The following is a 26338-nucleotide window of genomic DNA, read 5'->3' as shown; positions in this document are numbered from 1 at the left end:
TTCTGCTAACAACAGGGAACTTAACACGGTGAGCAAGGGCTGAATTCTTCCTTTGTCGAAACAACCACTGATTGTTTATCACCCTCGAACTTGTTTCTCCTGCTGCAATCCTGTTATGCCTACTTACCCTTTGAACTGTTCTCATAGTCGTATAAGTAATTGAAAACAAATAGGGAAATGACTGATGTAAGTCGCAGGGCTTTCCTGATAACACATTCATGCTACACACAAATTAGGTCTACGTGTGTGATAGACTTTAAAGCATTCACTCTTTGGAGTCCCAGGGTCCAGAGAAACATTGTTTTACTTAGAGGTACTAGCTGGATCTCCATACTATTTTAAAAGCAGATTGGCATTAGTCATAATATCAAAAGTAACTGAACTGCAGCGAGAGGATTCTTTCCTTCTGTTGTCTGGAGAGCTATGTGTAGTGAGAAACATTACAAGAAAATTTGCCATTGCTTAGGGCAAACGTGGAAGGGAGGAGAAGAAGATATACTTAGTGCCCTGTTCCCTACATGCATATGTGTCTGATCAAACAAGCCAATTGCATTTGTAATGGCTTGCAAATGCATCAACCACCCAGAACCCACCAGGTAGGATACAGGTTGCTTGGTGAATCCATACAGCCTTTATTTTTCACGGTCTAATTCACTATACAATGTAGACTGGTAAAAATATCCAGCTTCTCACTATTACTATAAAAATGATTAACAATGAGTTTAAAATAAAGTTAAACGACATATAACATAAAATCAACACAGAAAAAAATAAAATGAGATTTCTCTAGGTGGCTCTTGAGAGGTGACCATAGCTGAAGGACATCTGAGTTGCTTCAGGTTCCGGCAGGAAGTTTACTGCCACCTCAGAATGAAGCAGAGAACCATATCCACCAGGGCGGGGCCTCTGTTTCCTTTTTGTTGCACGAATATTACGTTTGTACAAAACAATGGCTTCTCCCATTGGAACTCCAACTCCATTTGTTATGCGGTTTCCATTAGATACCTAGGTACAAAATAAGAGTTTTAGTGTCAGAGATAATGTTCATTTTCATCATTTGCTTAAAGATTAGCTTGATCGTGTCTGCCTCCGTAGGCCCTCTTTGTTAAAGAGTACATTAATCTAGCAACCGATACAACAGGAGTGCAATAAAAGCACCACCTATACTTCTGATGCAGGTATAAATACCTGTTTATTCCAATAATGGAATTAGAATTAAGCCAAATATATGAGCAACTGAAGGATTGTTCCCTAAAGTCTAGGGATGTCTGAAGTTGTTACGGTGCAACTGTGTACCTTTGTTTAAAACTTTACAAACTTGAGAAGTGCAAACTTAGGAAAGTGGGCAGCTTTAGTTTGCAGTAGCGTGAAACCATACCCGTTACTGCTCAAGACTCTGATTAGAAGCAGGTGGAACAATGATGCTTGGCTGTGACACCAGTGGCGTCTCCTCCGCTATGGGGGAGGAGAGTCACCCCATTGCTGTCAAGCAGAGGGAGATGCAAAAACATAAAATTATAATAACTTTTAGTTATTATGATATTATGTTTGTGCTGCTTTGCGGGTGGGCACATGGGTAGGGCTGCTCTGCTAGTAGGGAAGTGAAGGAGTGGTTTGCCCACTCCTAAGTGCACAATGATTGTTTGGGTGGCCCTCTCATGCCACCCAAACCAGTCATGTGCACTTTCCTACTTCTCCATGCAGGCTGCATTACAGCCTGCATGGAGAACATGTTCACCCCTCCAGTCCCTGGATGAGCGCTGTGTCACAGCTCTCAGACCAATCACAACACTGCATTGAAGGTTTGCGATTGGCTTAGAGGAGGGAGCCTGGCTGCCTGCTTCTTGTTGCTGAAGTCAGAGCCAGGATATCAGGAGCAATCAGGAGCAGTGACGTGGGACCTGGCGACAGCAAGGTAAGTGATTGTTTTATTTTTATTTTCTCAATCCCTCCAGCAATCGCGACCCCCTACGACCTCCGCGACCGCCTCCCCACCCTCAAGCTATGCTGACTGCCACACACTGTAACACACTGGCTTTCAGGTTCTCAATGTACGGCTACAGTTGCCTACCAAAAAATTTGCTGTAATTGGATTACAGGAAGAAGTAGTGGAATATGTAGATGAGTTTTTATTTGCTAGAAAATAATTATTAATTTAGGCATGCTTCAGTTTCGACAGATGCAGGCATAAATACCTGTTTATTCCAATAACTGAATTAGAATTAACCCAAATATATGAGCCACTGAAGGATTGTTCCTTTAAGTCTAGGGACGTCTGAAGTTGCTACGTTGCAACGGTGTACCTTTGTATAAAACTTTACAGAATTGAGAAGTGCAAACTTAGGAAGGTGGGCAGTTTTCGTTTGCAGTAGCGTGAAACCATACCCGTTTCTGCTCAAGACTCAAGAGTAGAAGCAGGTGGAACAATGATGCTTGGCTGTAACACCAGTGGCGTCTCCTCCGCTATGGTGGAGAAGAGTCACCCCATGGCTTTCAAGCAGAGTGAGATGCAAAAACATAAAATGATAATAACTTTTAGTTATTATGATATTATGTTTGTGCTGCTTTGTGGGTGGGCAAATGGGTAGGGCTGCTCTGCTAGTAGGGAAGTGAAGGAGTGCTTTGCCCACTCCTAAGTGCGCAATGATTGTTTGATTGGCCCTCTCAGGCAACCCAAAACCAGTCATGTGCACTTTCCTACTTGTACATGCAGGCTGCATTACAGCCTGCATGGAGAACATGTTCACCCCTCCAGTCCCTGGATGAGCGCCGTGTAACAGCTCGCAGACCAATCACAACACTGCATTGCAGGTTTGTGATTGGCTTAGAGGAGGGAGCCTGGCTGCCTGCTTCTTGTTGCTAAAGTCAGAGCCAGGATATCAGGAACAGTGACGTGGGACCCGGCGACAGCAAGGTAAGTGATTAAAAAAAAAATGTTCTCACTCCCTCCAGCAATCGCTACCCCCTACGACCTCCGCGACCGCCTCCCCACCCTCAAGCTATGCTGACCACCACACACTGTAACACACTGGCTTTCAGGTTCTCAATGTACGGCTACAGTGGCCTACCAAAAAATTTGCTGTAATTGGATTACAGGAAGAAGTAGTGGAATATGTAGATGAGTTTTAATTTGCTAGAAAATAATGATTAATTTAGGCATGCTTCAGTTTCCATAACTGGACGCACATTTTCCATTTGCAATCACTCATGAAACCCTCAGGAAAGTGCATGGGTATTTTAGGTCTACACGTTTACCATGTGCATGTGTCTTTCTGTATTTCAGAAATTCAAAGAAAATATCACCTCAGCAATGGTCTGTGGGCCAGATGTACAACTGGGGCATTTAGTGACTCGCAAATTGCGCTCAATTGCGAGTCGCAATTTGCGAGTCGCTAAATGCCATGTACAACAGTGTCAGAGTGTTGAAAACGAGGCAGTATCTGTGAGGCCTGCACAAATAACATGTCACATTTGTCCTTCACTGGGAACCAAACACCCTATTGTAGCGCTTGACTCTCAGAGGGTAGCGTTGCAGAGCAGTCTAAGGCTTACTCAAGGGAGGTGGTGAGGGCTAGTAATCGCCATTACGTGTGCACAGAAATAACACTCAATAATTGATTGTCCAGTCTGTACTTTGCTTTATAAAAGTAAGAGTACATTTATTAAACACACACACTACTCAATACTATGCACCAAATTACAAATATACATAAGCTGTTGGAAATACTTTGTGACATTGCATAACAATTCCACCCCTCCCGCAGTGGGGGTGGGTCTAGTACCACCACTCCCATGTATTCACATCATCTTGCCCCCTAATGCCGACGCACCACATCATCTCAGCAAGCATTAGAAATAGGTGCACCTGCCCTGGGGACACATAACCCTGACTGAGCATCTCATGCTGACTAAACAGTATGCACTTCTACATCTTGTGGCTAACAGTCTGGGTTGTTCCTCCCCTAACGCAGTAGCAAGAATACATGTTTGAGCATCTCTTTAAATGATGTACTTATCATAGATGATAACAATTATAATGCATTACAATCACAGCCTCTAAAAGGCATCACAGGTAAAATCACAGGATTACGCAAATACAGCCAGACAACCTGGGACCACTGCCTGCCCCATAAAAATATTTTCCCCTGCATTTGCAAAGGAGAAGGGGTCCCCTGGGGACCCCTTCCCATTTGCGAGTGCATTACCACCCTCCTGAAGAGGGCGTAAATTGTGAGTGATTTGCAAAACATTCTTACATAGAGTAGCGAGTCGCAATTAGGAAAGGATGCCTTAGCACGCCCTTTCTAATTGCGAGTCGCAAATCCTATTTAGCGAGGCGCAAATAAATTGAGAGTTGCTAAATAGGGTTTGTACATGGCCCTATTCATTTTTGCAAGAGCAAATGGGTCGCTAAGCCGTTTGCGCATGCAAAAATGGGTCTTTACATCTGACCCTCTGTGTATAGGGATGTGCCTGTCCTCACACCAAGCTGTGTCTACCCTAAAGTAGTGTGTCTGGAGCCAGATCAGAGTAGGTCTTGTGCACTACAAAGACTTTCCTACTTTGCCTACTTCAAAGGCTCAAAGGGTTTAAGTATTGGACCTCTGACATCCCAAAATCAGAACACCACTGGACTGAGGACATTCTACCAGGAAGAAGAGTTGGATGCTGTAGGAGGGCCTGTTGCTTAGTTGTGCTGGCCTGCCGCTTGCTGCTTCTATCCCGGGAGTGATATTACCAAACTTTGCTTTCTAAATCCTACTCCCAAGCGTCTCAAAGGGCTTGTGCATACTTTCCTCCTGTTAAGAAGTCTCAGGGCCATCAAACACTTCACCTATCAGTGCCCGGGCTCTTCGGTTGAGTGTCCCGACTTGACAAATTATGTCAATTCCAGTTCCTGGGCCCTTAGAGGTAGAATCTGGTGATCTAAGGAGAACATCTATGCATTGACTCCCAGCGCCTGTTTAATCGATGCTTCGCTGAAGATGATTGGCACATCACCGCAGCCTGCACCGAAGCTTGGTTCCCAATCAGCGCATCGACCACACCTTTCACCGCAGGCACCTGCTCAACATCACATCGTGTCAGAAAAATTGCTGCAGCATGAGTCCCAAGCACTATGTCACTGATGTAAGTGACACTGCTCCAACTCAGAGTTGGAACCTGTTTGGCAGCTGTGGAAATGACGCATCGCTGGCTTCACGGTTGGAAAATGTACTTGGCTCCTGCTTTGCCACTGTTGCAATGACACAGCACGTCTGGATTTTCAATGAATCGTCCCTCAGTACTGATACTTTATTGACACAGCAACGCAGTAAGGAACCAAGGCCACGTATCCAGAAATTGAAGCATCACCTCCTCTTCCAGTAAGGAACTGACACATCACCTCCCCTGACAGTAAGGAACCGATGCATCACCTCCCCTGCCTTGCAGTAAGCAACCAACACATCACCTCCCCAGGCAGTAAGGAACTGATGCATCACCTTCCCTGTGGAGTAAGAAACTGATGCATCGCTTTGCTTTTCCAATGCATTACCCCCCTACGCCTGTTTTGCCTTTTGATTTTTGACGCATCAGATGTACTTTGTGTAAAAAGAAATACATCCAAAGACTTCGACGTACTGAACGTATTTAATCTTTTAAAAGTGATATCTTGACTTGTGTATTTTATATGTTTGTCATTTTGGTCTTGTTTTAGTCAGACAAATATTGACTATTGTTCTAACCAGGTGTGGACTCATTTGGTAGTGTTTTTGCTGTGTTAGTGTGTGTATGTACACATGCTTTACACATTACCTCTGAGATAAGCCTGACTGCTTGGGCCAAGTTACCATTTCGGTGAGCACAGGTTATCTTAGCTGTGTGACTCCCTTACCCTGACTAGAGTGATGTTCCCTGCTCGGACAGGATGGCAACCACTACCAACTAGTGACCCCATTTCTAACAAGGTGTAACCAATCTCAGAAAATATAGTTTTTTTTTTAAGGCATATTTCGAATGCAGCATTGAAAGCCTATGAAAATAAGGAACTCGATAAAGAGGGGAACATTCCTGATTCCATCTTCACTTCTAATATCAAAGCAGATAAACATGTTAAATTGCTCATCGACTTACTAATGGGCATCAATGGGGTGATCGTAAAGTGGAGGGTTGAAAGGGACAATCCAACATCCTTCATAAGAAGAGATGTCTCTATTCTTTCAATAAATGGTTATATTATCTCTACCTACGACTTCTTTGACAAATTTTCTCCGCTTCGTGTTAAATTTAATTATGGAATTGACCATGCGATCATTTCCTCAATACTTGACTTGGAGATCCAAAATGTAAACTGGTCACTAAAAGCAGGTAATCGCACTGCAAAAATTGATTGAAGGCAAAGTCAGATTTTCAGGTGCTCTCACAATGTTACCTCTCCATGGGATCACAGCATAGCAGGTAAGACAAATCTCATCAATGGCTTTGAGGATAGAATGTCTGCAGTTGTTCATTAGATACAGAGATTGTTAGAAATTGGGTTTCTGGGTGGCAGAGGTATGCACCCTGTCCAAGCAGGAACCACAATCCTAGTCAGGGTGGGTCACAACACACCCTAAATTATCCTGTGCTTACCTTCAGGTAGCATGACCCAGAGCAGTCAAGCTTAACTTAAGAGGCAATTTGTAAAGTATTTGTACAACACTTCAAACAGTAACACAGTGAAAGCACCACAAAATGACTCCACGCCAAGTTAGAAAAATAGAGCTTAATTTTATAATTAAAACTAGATCAAAATGACAAAAATTCAACAAGGAGAAGTTGAGATACGAATTTCTAAAGAATAAATGTACAATACTGCTTAGAGGCAATACACACTTAAATGGGTTATCTGGTTGCACTGGACCAGGGAAAAGTCAAAGGTTTTGGCCAACCGCGATGGAGCGCTGGCCAGATACAGGGATTCACTTGGGCCCGTTGAACCAAAGTACATTTATCGGGCCTTGTGTTGACATCAAACATGATGCAAAGTGCAGCCAAACTGATGCGTTGGTTGCGAGTCATGTAGTGGGCGAGATACATCATGATTCTGCACACAATGGTGGTGATGTAACAGTTTGAGTGTGAGGCACAGGTTCAGAAGGCAATGCATGGCTACTGCTCCTGTAGCAGGTGATGTGTCAATTCTGGGTGTGATGGCTGGCTCCGTTCCACGCGTTGACGAGGATGAACCAGTTCCAAAGGCGAAGATGTGCTGGTTCTGACTGACGCAAAGTTGAAGATGTACCTGTTTCAATGAGGATGTGTGGGTTCTGGTTGTAAAAGCACAGTAGGCCTCACTTCCAAGAGTCCAGGATTGGGGTGGCAGCACTTGCAGATACAGGTAGATAAAGTGTTTGCTAACCCTGAGACTTAGAACAGTAGGACAGTCTGCAAGCCCTGCAGTCACTCGGGGTTCAAGTGATGCTGGTCCAGTCTTTCTCACCCAGATAGAAAAACAGCAGGCAGCAGGGCAGCTCAGCGAGGCAAGTGCACAGCAAGGCAAAAGTCCAGCATAGCAGCAGTCCAGCAGAGTGGCAGTCCTTTCAGCAGCACAGCGGCTCTACTCCTGAAGAAGGGCCACCGGCCCGAAATGCATTGAGGTTTACTTCAACATGATCACTCAGGAAATTATAAGAATTCAGGTGTGCTTTGGATTAAAGCCTATATGGGCTTGTCTGGGGCATTTTAAGCTTAGGATTCTTCAGCCTTTGTTCACAACGGATAAAAGTGACTTTGAAATAAACATGGAGTACATGGATGAACTTTTGTATCAAGTTTCTTGTTTAAAAATTTGCGACAGAAAGTATGGAGTGCAAAGTGAAGCTGGAGCGTGACAACGCATCAGTTATTTGTAACTTTATCATTGTGTCATTGGGACATGACACACTTCTAGCTTGCACGCGACAACTGATTATGGATTGGAAAACAGTACAACTTTCTAAATTGGTATAAATGCGGAGTGCATTCCATCACCATTCTAACTTTATAAAAGTGGCATTTGCTAAACTGTAATTTGAAATCCAACTTCACCATAAGTTGTGATTTTAAACTGTGAGTTCAGTGACCACAAATGTGAAATGTCTATCGCTTCACAATTGGGAATTACACTATTACACTTGAAAGATGTGATAAAGTAATCCCAATGTTATCCTACGGGAGAGATAGGCCTTGCAGGAGTGAAAAACGAAAGTGCGAGTTGTTCACTACGAAATTATGTAAAACTTAAAAGAACATATCCTTTTAAATATATTGCACTCTACCCTGTGGGTTATACAGGGCCTACCTTGGGGGTGACATATGCATAAAAAAGGAAGATTTGAGTGTGGCAAGAGGGTTACTCAATTGGGTGACGCAATGAGTACGGCAGGCCCGCTAGTAGCATTTGATTATTGGCCCTTGGCATACACAGTGCATTATACTAACAACTTTAAGGAAATTACATATTCCAATTGGTGTTTAAGCCAATGTTACCATGTTTAGGGGAGAGAGCAGTGGTAATGTTTACAGAGTCCTAAAACCAGCAAAAACAAGGTCAGAAAAATGGAGGAAAGCAGCCAAAAGGACTGGAGAAGACCACCCTAAGGCAGTTAAGTATAATGGAGATGTAATAAACCGCTGACGAAGAAGGCAAAAACACAAAAAGATCCCAGGTATGAAAACCTTTCACACTAAATTTACAAACTATTGTGGCAACAATTCCTAAAATTCTCTGCTTTCAGGGAAAAGAAATTCTAATTTCATGGAACAATTGAGAAATATTTGTTCTGATTTTGGCCTAACGGCTAAGGCGCTCGACCTCGGACCTGGGGATCTGGGTTCGAGTCTCGGTAACGACGCCAAACCTCCTGTGCTTCTGGGCAAATCACTTAATCTCCCCGTGCCGAAAAATGAAAGTGTGTGTTCTCATGTAAAAACGTAACTTGTGCTATGTAAAGCGCTCTGATACCTGATTCGGTTCGGGTCCAGTTCGCGCTATATAAAACTCAAAATTCCAAAATTGGTTAGTTGTACACCATGCTGGACTGAAGTGGAATTACAAACTGTTTTGGAAGCTTATTGTGAAATCTAATGATACTAAGAAATCCCAGTCTCCAATTTCTACTCGAGCTTCAGAGTGGTTTAACTAGTTTTCTATACACTGTGCTGAAAACCTTTTAAAAAATATATATGAGACAGTCCTATTTTCGCTGCAAGCTTTAAACGTTCACCAAAAAAGAATGAAACTTCTGACGGCTAAGCAGATCAAGATACTTATAAATAGAGTAAGAACTTCTGCAGCCACCCATGGTACCAGATATGATTCTGCTAAAACTCCAAAAGGAGGCTCCTGCATCTTGGAGCACATTTCTAACTCCCTTGTTTACATACTGCTACAAAAAAGGCAAATCCTGCATTCCTAGGCTGGGAGTTTAGCTGCCCCACTGCACCAGAAAGAAAGATTCCTGCTCTTTAGCAAGTAACTTTTGACAAATTACTCTTCCTGGCAGCATAGAAAAGATATTTGTGACTAGTATTCCTGGAGTGCTTAGAAGAATGAGTCTATAAAACCCGCGCCATCACTTATGTCCAAGCCAGCTTCAGATCAAAACATTCAGTAACAGACACCATTGCCACTCTCCGAACCCCGATCGACAAATTAGTTGTGTCAAAATTGCTAATTTTATACACAGTTTCTGTTAATTTTTCAGCAATTTTCAACAGGCTTGGCAGACCATGTCTCTGTAAGAAAATGGTCTGACTGGAAACATCCTCTAATTTATTAAGATTGATCACTGCTTTGCACTCATTCACTTGGTGTAAAATTTTAATGGGTGGAAATAAAGGTTTAACCCCTAAAAGTATGATGAAAAGGTACTTGAAACAGGGCTGCATATTAGCTCCTCTTCTTTTTTAATCCATCTTCGTGATCTACCATCCCAATTTTCTAATATAAAGAATTTTCCTCCTAGTATTGCCTCTCAAGACCGGGACATTTTGTTTTGTGCAGATGATGTGGTCATCTGTGATCTCACCCCTATAGGTCTACTCTATAATAGAACTTGGATGCTTAACATGTCTATACTGTGGATAATTTCTGAAATTAAATATAGGAAAGACTAAAGTGATGCCTTTAAGAGGAAAAAAGAAGTGCAGCTCTTCGAATTGGAATCTTAGGGGAACTTCTTTGGAAATCGTAAAAAATGTGTACTTACTTGGGTTCAGCCTATACATAGAATTTAGATAATGAGGTCAAATTTATCACATAGAGGGAAGAAGGCTTTAGCCCATATTTGTTCTTTGAATACATTTTAGAATTCCTCTGTAAAATGTAATTTTACGTTTCTTTTAGAAATTTCTACGGTGACAATCCTGCATATAATATCTTATGCACTTGAGAGCATTCACCTCAACAAGGGGTCATCTTTGAAATTTTACGAAGGGAAGATTCTTTCTCTAGGTCAAGCATTATGCCGGGAATTTGCTCCTCCTTGTGTATTTACCCTAACCATGGCATTTTTAATCAGATGGGCCTATAATTTAATTCATGCCTCTGCCTGCACTCAGAGTGCCTTGTTAAGGCAAGAAACCTTTGATGCATGTACGAAAGATTACACTTTTAATGCAAATCACAAGGTTGCTTTAGCACAACTAAAACGTTTAAAGCTCATCTGCAGTTGGGAAGTCCTGTCCAACTTAAGCTATTTTTTTTAAAATACAACGGATAACCTAAGTTATTCCATTGATACCACCCACTGTTTCAAAAAATATATAAAACTTTCCCTGTGTAGGAAAGTGTCTCTTTTGACATGGTTAGCCCCCACTTTTTGATAATGGCTGACGTAATTTCGAATTGTGAGTGCATGGGTCCCTGCTAAACAGGTTCCCAGTGCCAGATCTCTTTCCTAAAACTGTACCATGATTGGCACAACTTCAGCCACCCACGTACGTCCCTAGTAAATGGTACCCCTGGTACCTAGGGCATTGGGACAGAAGAGGGTCCACTGGGCTGCAGCACATATTATTCCACCCCAAAGACCCTCACCAAGACTATGCAAACTTCCATTGCAGGCGTTGTACATGCCGTGGTGCAGAGAAAATTAAAGAGTCAGTATGGCACACAGATCTGTGTGCCATGCCCCCATACACTGCATGAGCTATAGGTAAGTTACTCCTACAGCAGGTCTTAAAGCCCTAAGGCAGGGTGCACTATTTCCAATTTGTGGACATATCTGTAGGAGCAGATATGACCATGCAATATCTGAGCCATTCTTGGATATTGTAAGTGCACAGGGAAGCCAAAGAGAGGAAATGGATAGGATAGCTGCCATTACAGGTTGCTTCCTATCTCTGTGATGGCTTCACTGTACCCTAAGACGTTTGGTATCAAGCATCTCGTCTTAATAAATCCTCACTGATGCCAGTGTTGGAATAATTAATAAATGCAAACAGGAAACCTTTTTGAGGGTCCCCTGAAAACATACTAAACGCTGGTGTGGTCTCTGACTAGTCTTAGCCAGCCTGCCACCACCGGACATGTTTCTGACCTAATGGGTGAGAGCCAGAGCTCTCAGAGGCAAATAACAAAGCCTGCTCTCAGTTGAGGTGCTTTAAACCTCCTCCAGGCCAAGATCGCCTTCCAGGGTTGAAAGCGTCAATGGCAATGTTACCTTTGAAATGCGACCCAGGCATCGTCTGATAGTGGAGGATACCAACCCCCTTTCCTGCTCCACATATGGCTGAAGGACAGGCAAGAAAATTAGCTAAATTAGGAGGTGGTCCCCACTCAGCCAGCACGACTCCTAAAGTAGGACAGGTGATGTGGAACCCACTTTTCACTTCTGGCCATCTAGGTTTGTGAGGGAATCAGCCAATTAGGGTCAGGGTAGTGCCCATTCCCTCAAGAAGTGGTCACTTAGAGAGTGTAGAGACCATTAAGGTAGGTAGCCCATTATCTACTACTTCTCGCCCCTGTTAACGCCCCTACACTTAGTATTTAGGTGGCATCTCTTGACCCTGAACTCAGATTTGATGGACACAGAGAAGAAAAGGACAAAGAGGAGCTGCTGACCCGAGGACTGAAGCCCTGCTGCAGATAATTGTTGCCAAACCCTGTCTGCCGCCTTAAGGAATTGACAATCATGTTGTGCTGTCTCATCCTGCAACTGTGAGACCTCCAAGAACCCCAGAGCACCTCCAACGTTCTACAAATTGTCAAAGAACTCTCTTGCAGCGGAGGAACTGCTCACCTGCAGCTGTAGGCACCTAACCGTAGAATCCGGTTTTACCATCTTGCTGCTCCCTAGCAACTCCGAAACAGCACCCAAACCAAAAAATGTACACCAGCTCTGGAGGATGAAATCTGTCTCCTCTCCAAGTGTGGAGGCACCAGGATCGATCAGAGGCATGCCGCACCAATGCCCGGGGTACCAGACCCTCTGCCACATTCACCAAGACGAAGAGTCCAATTCAGACTCCAACTGCCCTGGAAGCAAGCACCCATCAAGGAACTTGAGATCCCTGACACTCACTTTGTGAGTGGCCCAGCTGTCCCAAAATCGCCTCTCCAAGCTGCCTGCTCTTCAAGGTGAGGACATCTTGAAGCGTGAGCCTGGCTGACCTATTGGGCTGGGTACTGATGAACCAGCGGTGCTCTTGTGGTCCTGAGGCCCTTGTGACCTGCTCCCTCGAGTGGCACCCCCTCAAACTTACCTTTAGTCCCCTTGTGCAGTTTGTTTTCAAGTGGCCCCCTTCTTCGCAGCGCACTAGCTACCAATGACCTAAGCACCCTGCTCCCGGACGAATCTGGGACGCTCGCAAGAATCCACTGGTGGAACATTGGGCCTGGCCTTGCTACTTACCTAAATTTTAAAGGTGAAGCTTGAGATCCAACTGTGTGATTTTATATGCATTTGTTTCTTTTCTCCCATTGACTTCAATGGTGCGTAATTGCTCACAAATGTCATTTATTTTACGAACTTGAAGAATTCACATCTTAAAATGTACTTACTGTAGAGTGAAGTTCTTGGTCTGAAAAAATACATAGAAATCTGTTTTTTGTAAATTGGTCTCAGATTTATTCTTGAATGTGTGTCTCATTAATGCCTCTGTGAGTACAACAAATGCTTAGCTTAACCGTCTAATAATCCTAACTGCTCACCCATACTAGAACAAATAGAGTGTTAGTCGTATCTACTTTTGCATCTGTTTATCAATCTGGGTCTCACTGGACTCTCTGCACAGTGTACTTCATTTTAGGGCACTGTACAGAGAGCCAGCTTCCTACAGCCTGTAATTATAGCCTTTAAAGATTAAAAAATATCTACTAGTGACTTTGTATCACTGTGTCAGAAGAACAATACTTGTGCTCAGACTGCACATTTTGCCTTTGAACATTTACAAAGGGCTTTTGTTAAGTACGGAAATGCCATCCGTACCTGTGATCTCTGTCATGGAGGGGTACAAGACCTGAAGCATGCACATTACACTTGTTCCAATACAGTTGTTGTTGAAGAGAGGAAACGATGTATACTTCCATTTTACTTCAAATGTAAGTTAATACAAATGGACAAACTGATTGATCTAGCAAAATTCCCCACAAATGAGTTTGTATGTTATAATCTGTTTACATTTTACACATCCTATTCAAACTATTTTAACATCAACTGTGTGGTTATATGATCTTTGGAGTGTGCTTTTTGTTTACTCAAAAACAGATGATGTTGTAGTAACGAAAATGATATCTCTTCACTGTTTTTTAATAGTAATAGTTCAACAGTAGTTATATTGATTGCATTTCAGTTGTAGTAATCAAAATGATATCTCTTCACTGTTTTTAATAGTAATAGGACAACAGTAGTTATATTGATTGCATTTAAGTAATGTTTTTATGAAAGATTATATGTAAAATCTTTTAGTGAATCTGTTTTCATCCTTTTTCAATTCATATCTATGACATAATGTGACTGAAAAGCAGTTTTTAATCATTTTAGGTCGAGCAGTCGAGACCTCTTGTATATATTTTAGTATATACCTATTTGTTTATGTGCTTTGTGGGCTCTGAAGATCAACCCTAGGACTTGTCTCCTTCGCTTACGGACTTTTTTTCTGTTCAACTGCCTCTATTTAACTGTCTTGTTAGAAAACGACCAGTAGATGTCAGTAAAATACCAGAATTGCCATTTTCTGCTGAAAGGCAATATTTCTCTCCATGTGCTCCCATACCTGGTGTGTCACGCAGTATGATGCTTACTTTCCCTCCTTGTTAAAGAACAGTAGATGTTTCAGCACCCAGGCTAATGTGCTGCATAGCTAAATACATATAAGGTCCCAAAGGCGAGACCGATTGCAATGCAAATGCTTGTTATTGTTGATCTCAGAATAAGTTTTAATTAACAAACTTAAAATTGAGCTAAAAAAAATCAGAGATTCTCAAAGGATAAAATGAGAAACAGTAAAATTGCTCACAAGATATAGATTTGACAAAAACTCAAGTCCAGACGCTGACAGGAGGTATTCTCCATCCGGCAAGTCTTATTTCGATGTGGTTTCTCCCAAATTTATTTTGTTAGGAGATTTGAAGAAAACTAGAGTCCAGACACTAACAGGGGCGGGGGTTCCGCAGTCTGTATAAGTCTTAATTCAATGTGGTCTCTCCCAAATTTATTTTGTCAGGAGAGTTTTGATTCTTCCTGATTTTTTCTAGTGATGCTCACTGATTCGCTTGACTGGTGAAGTGAAAAGGTACTTCAACCCTCTTTCTTTTGGATCTTGATACTCAACTAGCCTCAATAGCTAAAGTGTTTCTGTTGGAAAATGAGGCAGTATCTGTGAGGCCTGCACAAATAGCATGCCTACATTTGTCCATCACTGGGAACCAAACACACAAAAGTAGCGCCTGACTCCCAGAGGGTAGCGTTGCAGAGCAGTCTGAGGCTTACTCAAGGGAGGTGGTGTGGGCTAGTAATCACCATTACAGGTGCGCAGAAAGAACACTCAATAACTGATTGTCCAGTCTGTACTTTGCTTTATGAAAGTAAGGGTCTATTTATTAAACACACACAGTACTCAATACTGTGCACTAATTTACAAATATACATAAGCTGTTGGAATTACTTTGTGACATTGCATAACATCTCCACCCCTCCCCCAGTCGGGGTGGGGTCTAGTACCACCACTCCCATGTATGCAGATCATCTTGCCCCCTAAAGCAGTTGGTTGAACATAACCTGGAGTGTGGGCCCTGCACACTTGCATCATCCCAGTATTTATCCATCCCATTACCTCAACAAGCATTTAAAATAGGCACACCTGCCCTGGTGACACATAACCCTGGCTGAGCATTTCCTACCGACCATGAAGTATACACCTCTACATCTTACGGGCTAACAGTCTGGGTTCTTCACCTAATCACAGCAGCAAGAATACATGTTAAAGCATCACTTTGATATTACAGTACTCATCACATTTGTTGGTCATTAGAATGCATTGCAATTACAGCCCCTAAAGGCATCACAGATGAAATCACAGGATCCTGCATATACAGCCAGACATCCTGGCAGGACTGTCTGGCAACCTAACCCCACTTTGCTTATGACATCACCTTACACAGGTACTTCACATTACGCATGATTTTCAGGCCCTCTAAAAGAATTAACGTTAGTAAATGCATTTTTGGTGCAATTACACCTCTTCACCTCCAGGGGATGCCCTTCGCTAGACATCCCCAACTCAGTTCTTCACCCCTTGGTGGACTTCTCAATACACGCTCCAGACAAGAGGGTGCAGTGGGAGGACACACAAACCCTAGGGATGGAAACCAGGAGCAGGACAGGAAAGAAATGAGCTTGGTTGTGAACTTATCATCACGCCAACTTACAACACCAGAAGAAAAAGTCCTCCAGAAAGGATTGGGCTTTGTACCGACCCCCCGAATAGACAACTTTGAATTAAACTGTGAAATCCAGAAATTCTTCAGGAAGGTCAGATTGAAAGCCTTCTTCGATGGTAGACCCGGTGAAATACGTACTGACTCAGGTCTCCATAACCCATCGACTTTTACGCCACACAGTGGGATGGTACCTAGCGAAGTCCTGACATATGAGCAGGCTGTGCACAAGGACATTGGAGCTCTTAGACCGTGCAAGACACACCACAATCTGTCCAATATGGAGATACAAATACTCAACTCCTTGGGTAATGATGAAACCATTACTATAAAACAGGCAGATAAGGGTGGAGCCACGGTTATAATGGACACCAAGGACTATGAAACAGAGTGTCTAAGACAATTAGGGGACAGACGCTACTACACCCCTATCCCAACTGACCCCACGGAACGACTCAAAACCACCATAACAGGGTTGGTGGAATCTGCAGAATGTCAAGATTGGATCACTAAAAAAGAGGCGGAATTCCTTGTGAAAAAAGACCCAAGGGTACCTTATTTTTACACCCTCCCCAAAATTCACAAGGGGACAACACCAGTACCCGGACGCCCGATTGTTTCGGGTATAGGCTCGATATTGGAGCCCCTATCACAATTCTGCGACCACTTCTTGCAACCCCTAGTGAAGAGGATCCCTTCCTATGTCCAAGACACTAAGGACGTTCTACGCCTCCTTGACAATGTGCAGGAGGACATTCAAATTGACTTCCTTATCACCCTCGATGTGGAGGCCCTTAATACCAACATTCCACAGAGGGCCACACTCGGGTGATTGAGAGGATTCTCAATATGGAAGAATGGACCTCGCCCACACCACCCTCATTTGTCATGGAATGTGCTGATCTTGCCCTGACAGAGAATTTCTTTGAGTTCAAAGGGCAACATTATCACCAGACCCAGGGAACATCCATGGGCAGCACTTTTGCTCTTTCGGTGGCCTGTCTCTACATGGCAGATTTTAAGGAACAACACATCAATGGACCAATGAACCCTTACCACTCCAATATCATACTGTGGAGGAGGTTCATTGATGATATCCTCATACTCTGGACAGGGACATCACACCTGCACCTGGAGTTCTTCACTTGGTTGAACACCTTGAATGAGTTTCTTACCTTCACGATTACTGCCTCTCATTCCAGGATAGCATTCCTGGACCTTACCATCAGATTGGAAGGGGGGAGGATTAATACTACAATGTATCGGAAGCCCACGGACCGGAACAGTCTATTACTCTTCTCGAGCCACCACCCTAGAGCCTTAAGACTAACCCTTCCTTTTGGCCAGTTTTTGCGGGTTAGGCGCAACTGCACCAACCTTACAGACTACAGAAACGAGTCTAGCATTCTTTCTCGAAATCTGAAAGATAGAGGCTACCCTACAAAGGAGATCTACAAGGCACGGAAACGTGCACAGAACAATCATAGAGAGGCTCTTCTGGAGGATAATGCCCGAAGCTCTCAAAGCAATGATCCACTGACCTGTGTGACAACTTTCACTCCTGTCTCAAATGAACTCAAGAAAATTATTAAGAGACATTGGCAGATTCTTAACACAGGAGACCTCACTCTTGAGACTCCTAGGTTTGCCTTCAAAAGGTCTAAAAACATAAAAGACATGTTAGTACACACCAGACCTAAACAAGGTGCAGTTCGCAAACAGAACACACTCTGGCAACTTCCCCCAGTTAAGGGACACTACCCCTGCGGCTCCTGCAGTGTCTGTCCTTTTACGAGCATCACAAAATCCATCGAATTAACAGAGACGTTCACGTGGGAAATTCGCAGCCATACCAACTGCAACTCTTCCAATTGCATCTACCTGCTTAAGTGCCCTTGTGAGCTACAATATGTGGGCATGACCACTCGACCGGTGAAGATCCGTATATCGGAGCATAGAAGCAACTTCCGTTGTAGGAAAACCAACACTAAGATGTGCCGGCACTTTTTAGAATTTAACCACACTGCTGACTCCCTAAGATGGCTCATCCTTGAGATCCCTAACAACAAATCCAAACAGAATTTATTTCAAAAGGAACAAAGGTGGATACACAGGTTGTCCTCAGACAGACGGGGACTTAATGAGGACATTCCGTGGAGTAGTCTATGACTATATTGATATAATAACCTGCCTAGGACTGGGAGTCCACAGCATGGGTCTTAACATCAAGTCCCTGCCTTGTACCTTTATCTGAACCTCCACATGACACCACCAAATAGTAGTTTGAAAAAATCATTATTATGACTATTAAGACTGGATCAATAACGAAGTGCCTTTTAACACACAGGGACACTTAATGGTTCATGCTACATTATTAAACCTTGATAAAAAATAAAACGAATAGACAAGGCATTAGAATCCAAATGTACTCAATATTGATTCCCCTTGTTTACTTAAGCATGCATACAACTGAATACTGACCCGTTCCAAGATGTCCCCCATGTAAACACGGCGAGTCATGTGACATGCCAGGCGAGTTGGTAACGCCCCAAACAATTGCTAATAATCACCGGAACACCGTGACCCGTCACTATCTGGATCCCGGTAGCGATGGGTAGGCACAACAGCGTTGACCAAGGCCTTGAGCAGTAAGTAACCTTCACTCGCGATTCCCCAGCTACATGGGCATTTTTGAAACTGATTCCGACGACCCGCCACCAGGGCTTTAGTTCATTGCAGCGTGCCCGGGTTGTTGTTGTTTTAACGGAGCTGACCTGATCACAATGGGGGTCGGGAACAGTCTACGCGGTGCTGCTGACGCTGACAAAAGCGAGCTATAATCAGGGCTGTTTTGTTATTTTGAGAGCGCTTGGGGTGTGTTAAGTGAATGGAGCAGACCTGACAATAGTCGGGCACAATCACCGCGAGCTACTGAAGTGTGCACAAGACCTCATTGTATGTCGGTCTACATGCCGCTATTTTATCTTCAATACCTGACTTCTGACCAGGCACTGAGAGCTTAAGGAATTAATTTTAACAAAACCCCCCTCTATGTTGTATTTTACTCCTGCCTTGATCCTTAGCTTTCACCACACAGGTTACCAAACAGGTTGCACAATACTGCAAACCTTCCTAATGGATGAACGCACACCCGAGTTTTTTGGCGACATGAATGTGATCACCTAGTAGTGTTAAGCAGAGGATTTGGCCCAACATGAAGAGTATGATTCATGAGGTGCGCGCTCTCCCATTTTTGTATGACACCCAGAGAACCACACTATTTAAGAATCTTGAAATTAATAGGCATTTAAGGATCACTGACAGTTCGAATTTACGTGTACTTGTCTCCCTTATAGCCATTAAACTCCTTTTGGTTCTCCCCCTTGAAGTCACACCTACCGGGTACTGTTGACACCCGTACTCCTTGACCTTTAGGTGAGTAACAGAGTACCCAATTGTGAATTAGTAACTATATAGAAACTGCTGCTGCTTTTAGTTAAAACTTCTGTGTTTATCTATTTTACTCTTGAATGTTGTGGCATGTGATATTGTGATTATAGTTGATACTAGCTGGTCACTGTGCACGATATGTCACTGCCACAGAGTCACTTTTTCCACACTAACCACAGCGTGTTTACGGTCAATAAGGGCACTTGTTGACACTGTATTTTGGTAATCCTCTCTTTTGTCCCCCCTAGGCAAGAGCAGTCCAATTCAGGTAGTACAACAGGAAGTTAAATGTATTATTGGTTGACACTGTACTAGGTCATTCCTTTGCGATAGATGTATATTATTAGGTCCTGAAGAATCGCAGCATAATTGCATAAGCGAGAAACATGTCGACCTCACAATACGAATTGTAGTCCTAGATCGTGATACGGAATCCTAACTTCTGGCGATCCTAGGCTACCCACTGTTTTTAATATATAGCATGGGAACCACCAGAATAAATTGATCTCCGGTACCTCGTGCTATATTTTAAATCACCTCCCTACACTATCCATTTTCTCCCTGGCCCCTCACTTGCACTTCACCCACAGGCTGTTGGAAAAAAGATCTCCGATAAAGAGCCCCTCTTTGAGGTGAGCCCGTAGGGCATTGCACCGCCTGCCCTACGAGGAGCAACCGCCAATGATGAAGCATGACACTCGCAAGAGTGTGTGAGGCCATTAATTCCAACAAATTGGATACCCAGGGTAGCCCTCCACAGAGCACTACCCTTTCTTCTTTCTCTCCCCTTTATTGACCGTACCCTTCGTCTTCCTCAGGAACAGCCGAGTCCGTTTTTGTTAATTATTGTACTTCTCAATACACACCCAGCTGTAGAACAAAAGTTCCAGCCCAGGAGATGTGATAAAAAACTGGCTGAGCCCTTGAGGGGTTATTTTTTTCTAGTCCCCAGAAACTTAGGGAGGGACTTCTCCTTGTCGGGTTGGGGGAGTCTGCGTACTCCTGCAGCCCCCCCATTCACCTTTGTACACCAACAGCAGTGGCCACCACACACCGAAATAGCCCGGTTTCTTTGCTGCCAGGCAAGGCATTATGAGGCGCTCCTTTTTGTCTTGATATATATTATAGCAGCGGCTCTCCCGCTGCTCCAGGGAGAGCCCTGCTACCCCCAGCAGCCTCCGGCCCCTTCTCCCAGCTTCGGTGTGGGGCTCGGTCCCACCCAGACTCCCAGGTGAGCCCTGCCGCTCGGGGAGCCCACCCCCAGCTGCTCTTGCTGTTTTTCCTTTTCCGGGGCCCAGTCCCGCCCGGACCCCCAGGTGAGCAACAGCAGCTCGGGGAGCCCACTGCTGCTCTGATGGTGTATCGGGGGCCTGGTCCCACCAGGGCCCCTGACTGCAGGCTCGATGGGGAGCCGCTCGGGAAGTCCACCCCCGGGGGATCCCGCTGGCTCCCCGACTGGCCAGCACCCTTGCGTGTTCCCGCAGAAGCCGGCACCCTTCTTCTTGTCTGCCCGCTCCGATGGGCAGACACAAGGCTGCTTCCCTGCTCCCGGGGGTCTTTGGGGGATTGCAACGACCCTCCCCCCTCCTCCTTCCTCCATTCGGGGCCCAGGGATGGGGTCCCGGGCCTGCGAATATCTTCGAGGGGGCGCAACAGTGCTCCCCTCAGTCCCGAGTCCTCGGGCCAGGGTGGGCTCCTGGCAACCCGGGTGGGGTTATTTTCATGGGGTGCGCGGTAGCGCTCCCCAAATGGTTTTCTCCCTCTTTGGGCCCAGAGTTGGGATACCGGGCCCCTGGACAATCCTCACGGAGAGCGTGACAGAACTCCCCAGCTGTGTCTTCTTTCTGAGGGGGGGGCGCGACGGCGATCCCCTGCCTCCAGTGGCTTCTGGGGGCCAGGGTGGGTGCCTGGCATCCCCTTTTTGCATAATTTCACAGAGAGCCAGATGCGCTCCCTGTCTTTACTTCATATGGGGGGCAGCCCCAGGGATCTGACCCACCCAGGGGCACATTCAAGGCTGACGGTGGAGCCCCATGTGCTTCATCGTCAGTATTCTTGGAGGTCAAAGGTCGCCTACCTTCAGGGGGCATTTCTCAGCCCCCAGGGGACCGATCTTCGCCATTCTGGCCTCTTATTGCTTCTGGTGATGCTCCCCAGCCACTGTGAGCACTTTTCTTCGCCCTCCGGGTCTCACAGAGTATGGATTCCACAGGGAGCTGTCTTAATATGCTCCCTGCACCAGCCTTTTGCCTGGCTCTCCTCCTGGGCCTCTCTTCTCCCCGCACAGAGGCCCCTGCTTCTGCGCACTAGTCCTGGACTCTTCTCCTGGCGCTGTACAGGATCCTGGGACAGTCAGGGGGTTCATCCTTCCAACTCCCATTGCGCCAGGCTCCAGCACCCTCTGCCTCAGCAGACCACACACCAGAGAGAGCTTCTCTTCCTGTGCAAACACTTTTTAAAGTTTGGAAAGGGGGCTGGCGGGAAGTCTCTGTTTGTCCTATCAAACAGCGACCTGTCACTTCACTGCCTCTGCTCTCTCCTTCTCTGGGTTGGTTCAAGATGGCGTCATCCAGGGGTCTCCTGCCACATGGTGTCTGAAAGCCCCTTCCCCTGCGCTGCTTTTTCCCTTGTGCAGCCTAGTGACTGGCACCTGGTGACAGCTGCTGATGGATGAGCCTGTAGCTCCACTCATCTTCTCTTCTTTGGAGAGGAGGCCTTTGCTCTTGGAAGAAAGGTCATTAATCCAGCCTACTGGGGTCATGCCCCCAGCCAGGCCCTGGTTATTAGCTGACTCAGAGAAATATAACATTTCTGGATGACCCAAAAGCAGAACAAGTATGACTTTGGACTCTGCAGAATACATCTTCTCACATAGGTTACAGTGGACCTTGGTGCATGTCTGGAATTTGTAGGCCCTAGGAAAGTAAAACTAGCCCATGTGCTCCTTATCCTCATAAGAGAGGATAATTAAATAAACACTTTAAAGCACACTGACTTTCCATGGCATGTTTCTTCCCACTGTATAAAGCCTATTCCCTGTCACCACCCAATTCTGCATAAGTCCTGCCACACCACTCACTTTGTAGCTGCTCCTGGGCTGTGCACACTAGGAATCTGCCCCTGCGCAGCCCGTACACTTGTGCACAAGCATGTACACATGTGTCTGCATGTAACGAGCCCTGTGCCCCTTACTCCAGCTGCTGTGCAGCAGCCTAGTCAAGCTAGGGGGACACCAGTAAGATCCACATGCAGTCTCTTTCATCATGAGTTCACTGTGGGTGAGTCCCAACTTATGAGGCTCTCCCACACTAAAAGCTCCACAAATAGGTGTTCAAAAGGCAAAAAATCCTGGCAGCTCAAAGTGTCAGAACCACCTTCTAACAGTTTCTATTCTGGTGATGGCCTGTAAACTTTACTGGCCTTTGAGTCAAAGCGTCAAGCAGTTTACAAATGGAAATGTGAGCAGTGTAATAAAAAAAAGATAGGAGGACTAATTTTATTTGTATACATATATAACGATTTCAACTCACCACTTGTTTGTACAAAAATTATTGTGCTCGACTTATTTACAACTGTGCAGTGCTTCATTGCCACTCAAGCATTGTGCCGCATTGTAATTTTTTAACTGTGTGACTAATTAAATACAATCACATCACAGATTTTTTAGTATGGTTTTTTCCTTGAGTTACAATTTTTCAGTTGAGACTCATTGATTAGATCCTTAATATGCTTACAAACATCCTTTACCGAATTTCACACTGCATTCTGATTGCATAAAGGAGGCTTTAAATATTTCATACACATCCACTAATGGACAAGGGTCTAAGGCCGTGGTTCCCAAACTGTGCGCTGCGGCACCCCAGTGCGCCGTAATGAGGAGCCACGGGCGCCGCGACCACAGTGGGGAAAAGTGAAGCACCCTCTGCCAAAATACGTCCCACCTGCAAATACCGGGGACATGGTTTGTCCCAAGGACGAACAACAAAGAACAAAATTTGAGGGGGGTCTGAGGGGAAAATTATATTTATAGACCAACTTGCATCCTGTCCCCCAACCTTAACAGTTAAACAACACACCAAGGATGCCAAGGGTCTTTTGAGAGACCCTTGGCATCCTTGGTGTGTTGTACCAAGGACGCACTGCTGCCATTGCCGCCATAGGTGCGTACGTATACGCGTCGTACGTGCATTTTACAGGCTTAGGAGGTAGTCTCCATTACTGGCATACGATTGCCATACGCTGCTCTGGCCATTGGAGGGGAAGTTACTTGTGCCGTCTTCTGCCGCCCGCCGTCTTCTGTGCCTGCTGTACTCTGCAGCTTGCAGCCTGGAAAAATGACTCTTTAATAGTTGCATCACCCACTGTCCATGCATAGTCAATGGCATATTGGTATATTTTAATACAGCTTGGGGCCCTGTCTCAAACTATCCCGATCAGTAGTACTGCAATGGCGGGCTTTGTTTAGTGAACGTTTTTGGCAAAATGAAAACTTTCTTAGTGTTCTGTGGCAGTAAGTTGTTTATATAACTTATCCTCGTATATGAACACATTTTATAACTGAGTTGAGCTTCCTGTATGTTGTATTTCTGTGGCCTCAGGAGCCAGTGCAAGTGCATGTTGTTTCTGCAACTTCACTTACCTTTGTTTTTGAACATCATACGAGTGCACAGATAATGAATGCCCGCTCATTCACACAGAATCTCCATTGGAGTGGTGTAGAAGTACAGCACAGTGCCTGCATCTTGAAACTGACCCTCATCCAGAATAGTTATTAAACACATAGGCTGCCCATGCCCAACTAAGTACATACAAAATTAATAAATAGCTATTATACTTCCATACTGCATGTTAATACATCCCGTCTGTTTGGCACACAGTTGTATATTTTTCTTGTCTTCTGTCCAGGGTGGAAATGATCCCCTTAGGAAGTGCTTTTGTTTATTTCACTCATGTTTTTCCCCACTGTGGTAATTCATGTAGACATGACCTCGATAGATATAGTTCCGGAGCTGTGACAATATGCCCAGACGTGGTACTTACATCCTGTTTAATAGAGCTGACATCTCTGAGGTCTCCGATATTGTGTGTATACATAGTGAACAGACATCATCTTTTTTAAGGTGCAGCCTTCAGCAGATGGGGGGCCAAGCAATAGGATGTGAGCATGTTTTCAGACATGTAACTGCATACTAATGGGAGCCATTTGTGGAAAACTGGCACCTAAACTATTGCATATAAGTAAGAAGTGACACCAAAAACCATGGGGTACTCATCTGTGATAATGCTTACACTGACAATTTGACATAGCAATCAAGCTTTTGTTAGTCATTAGTCTGGTCTACATGCTAATTATCTTATAATATTGTGTAAGTACACGTTTATTGTGTAAGCGCACGTTTTTTCTCCTAGGCATATACTGGTAACTGTAACTGATGTAACTATGTAACAATGTTCTGAAACAATGTCCTTTCTCATGTAAAGTGCTCTAATACCTCTGGGTCTAGCCAGAGCTATTTAAAACTTATTTTGTTACAAATATGATTATTATACCTTCATTGCATCCCAATTAATTTAAGGAAGACAACAGGAAGTATTCCCGAGGTCGGGCTTACATCCTCCCCCACCCGCCCACCGGTAAAAAAATGGTGGGGAGCCACGGCCAACTGCCAATTAGGTCAAGGGAGCCACGGGTCAAAAAAGTTTGGGAACCACTGGTCTAAGGGATTGATTAGTGACCAAATACCAGATTCAATCCCCAAATACCACTAAGATTAAATACAAAAAATCTGTCGGTCAAAAGAAAGGAAGAAAAAGAGAGAAAACTGAGCACAAAGACTGGTTAAATAACCCACTACCATTGTGTAGCATCCAAAACCAAAGAAGGCTCATTAAAAGTAACTAACAACTGAGGCAGAGACCCTTTACGAAACAGTCTGATTTCCATCAACTGCCAAGAGTGGCCAGTGTCATCATTTGGATATCTTTACTCACTGCCATTTGATCTCTTAAACAAAGAGAGAGATCGTGTGGTTCTAGTTTCGTAATAGTCACTGTGACCTCCCCAGATATCCATAAGGATGGAAAAAGATATATATGAGTGCATTGCAAGTGAGTGAAGTTTAAAAAAGATATGGTAGGAAAAAACGTTTTATTATATGACAATTTTGTGAATAGCTGCATATTTGTTACACACCGCATCTGCACCTTTTTATCAGGTTTGGTAGGAATATTATAATAACAAGTTTTTTCCTACCATATCCTTTTTAAACTTCACTCACTTGCACTGCACTCATATATTTTTCCTTCCCTATGGATATCTATTGCCTACAATTTGGAGAGTGTTGACTTAAATAATCATCACTCTTAGGTGGTTCTCTCTTTTTATTCCTTTCTTTTGACCGCCAGATTTTTTGTATTTAATCTTAGGCTTTAAATATTTACCGTATGGTCCATTATTTTTTGATACCACTTATGTTTTCAGCTGCATTTCAAAAAAACTGAAATTCTGCAGCAACAGCATATACATAAAAAGCACTCCAGTACGTTACTACTATAATATTATATCAGGAATTGTGATGATATTAATGTTGCTATTAACGTTTCAGAGATGACATTATTACCACTACTGTTTCATTTTGCTTACCTGTGTGTGCATTCGCTCGCTTTTCTGCAGATCCGACAGGTAAGCTTCGTCCATTGGGATCCTGTAGAAACCAGGGGTCACGTCAGGATCGCCAGCGTGAGCACTCCTCGAGACATCTGGCGCAGGCGCAGAGCGAGACTCTGAAGCCACACCGAGCAACAGCACGAGACAGAACCAGGTCTCCATCTTGCTGCCTGTCCAAAGGCCCGAAATCCCCAAGCTTAGAGGAACCTCTTATAATGTTCGCCTTGTTTCCGTCTTTGTAGTACGCTCTGTCTGACTGTGAAAACGCATCTAACTTCAGGGCAGTCGTGCTGTTCTTAAAGTTTCGATGTGCGCATCTGTCGCCATTCACTAGTTCC

At 44.3% G+C, this 26338-nt stretch overlaps 1 long non-coding RNA gene across 1 annotated transcript; it reads right to left on the bottom strand.

Moving 5' to 3' along the window:
- Positions 1 to 612: 612 nt before the first annotated feature.
- Positions 613 to 26338, bottom strand: LOC144785179 (uncharacterized). The gene is made up of 2 exons (XR_013601797.1): positions 25977 to 26338; positions 613 to 1005 (listed from the first exon to the last, which is right to left on the bottom strand). It is a non-coding gene; the product is annotated as an uncharacterized LOC144785179 (long non-coding RNA).

This window comes from Lissotriton helveticus, chromosome 10 (assembly GCF_964261635.1).
Source record: "Lissotriton helveticus chromosome 10, aLisHel1.1, whole genome shotgun sequence".
Taxonomy (NCBI): Eukaryota; Metazoa; Chordata; class Amphibia; order Caudata; family Salamandridae; genus Lissotriton; species Lissotriton helveticus.
Note: the sequence above shows the minus strand (reverse complement) of the source record. Positions and strands in the feature narration are given on the sequence as shown.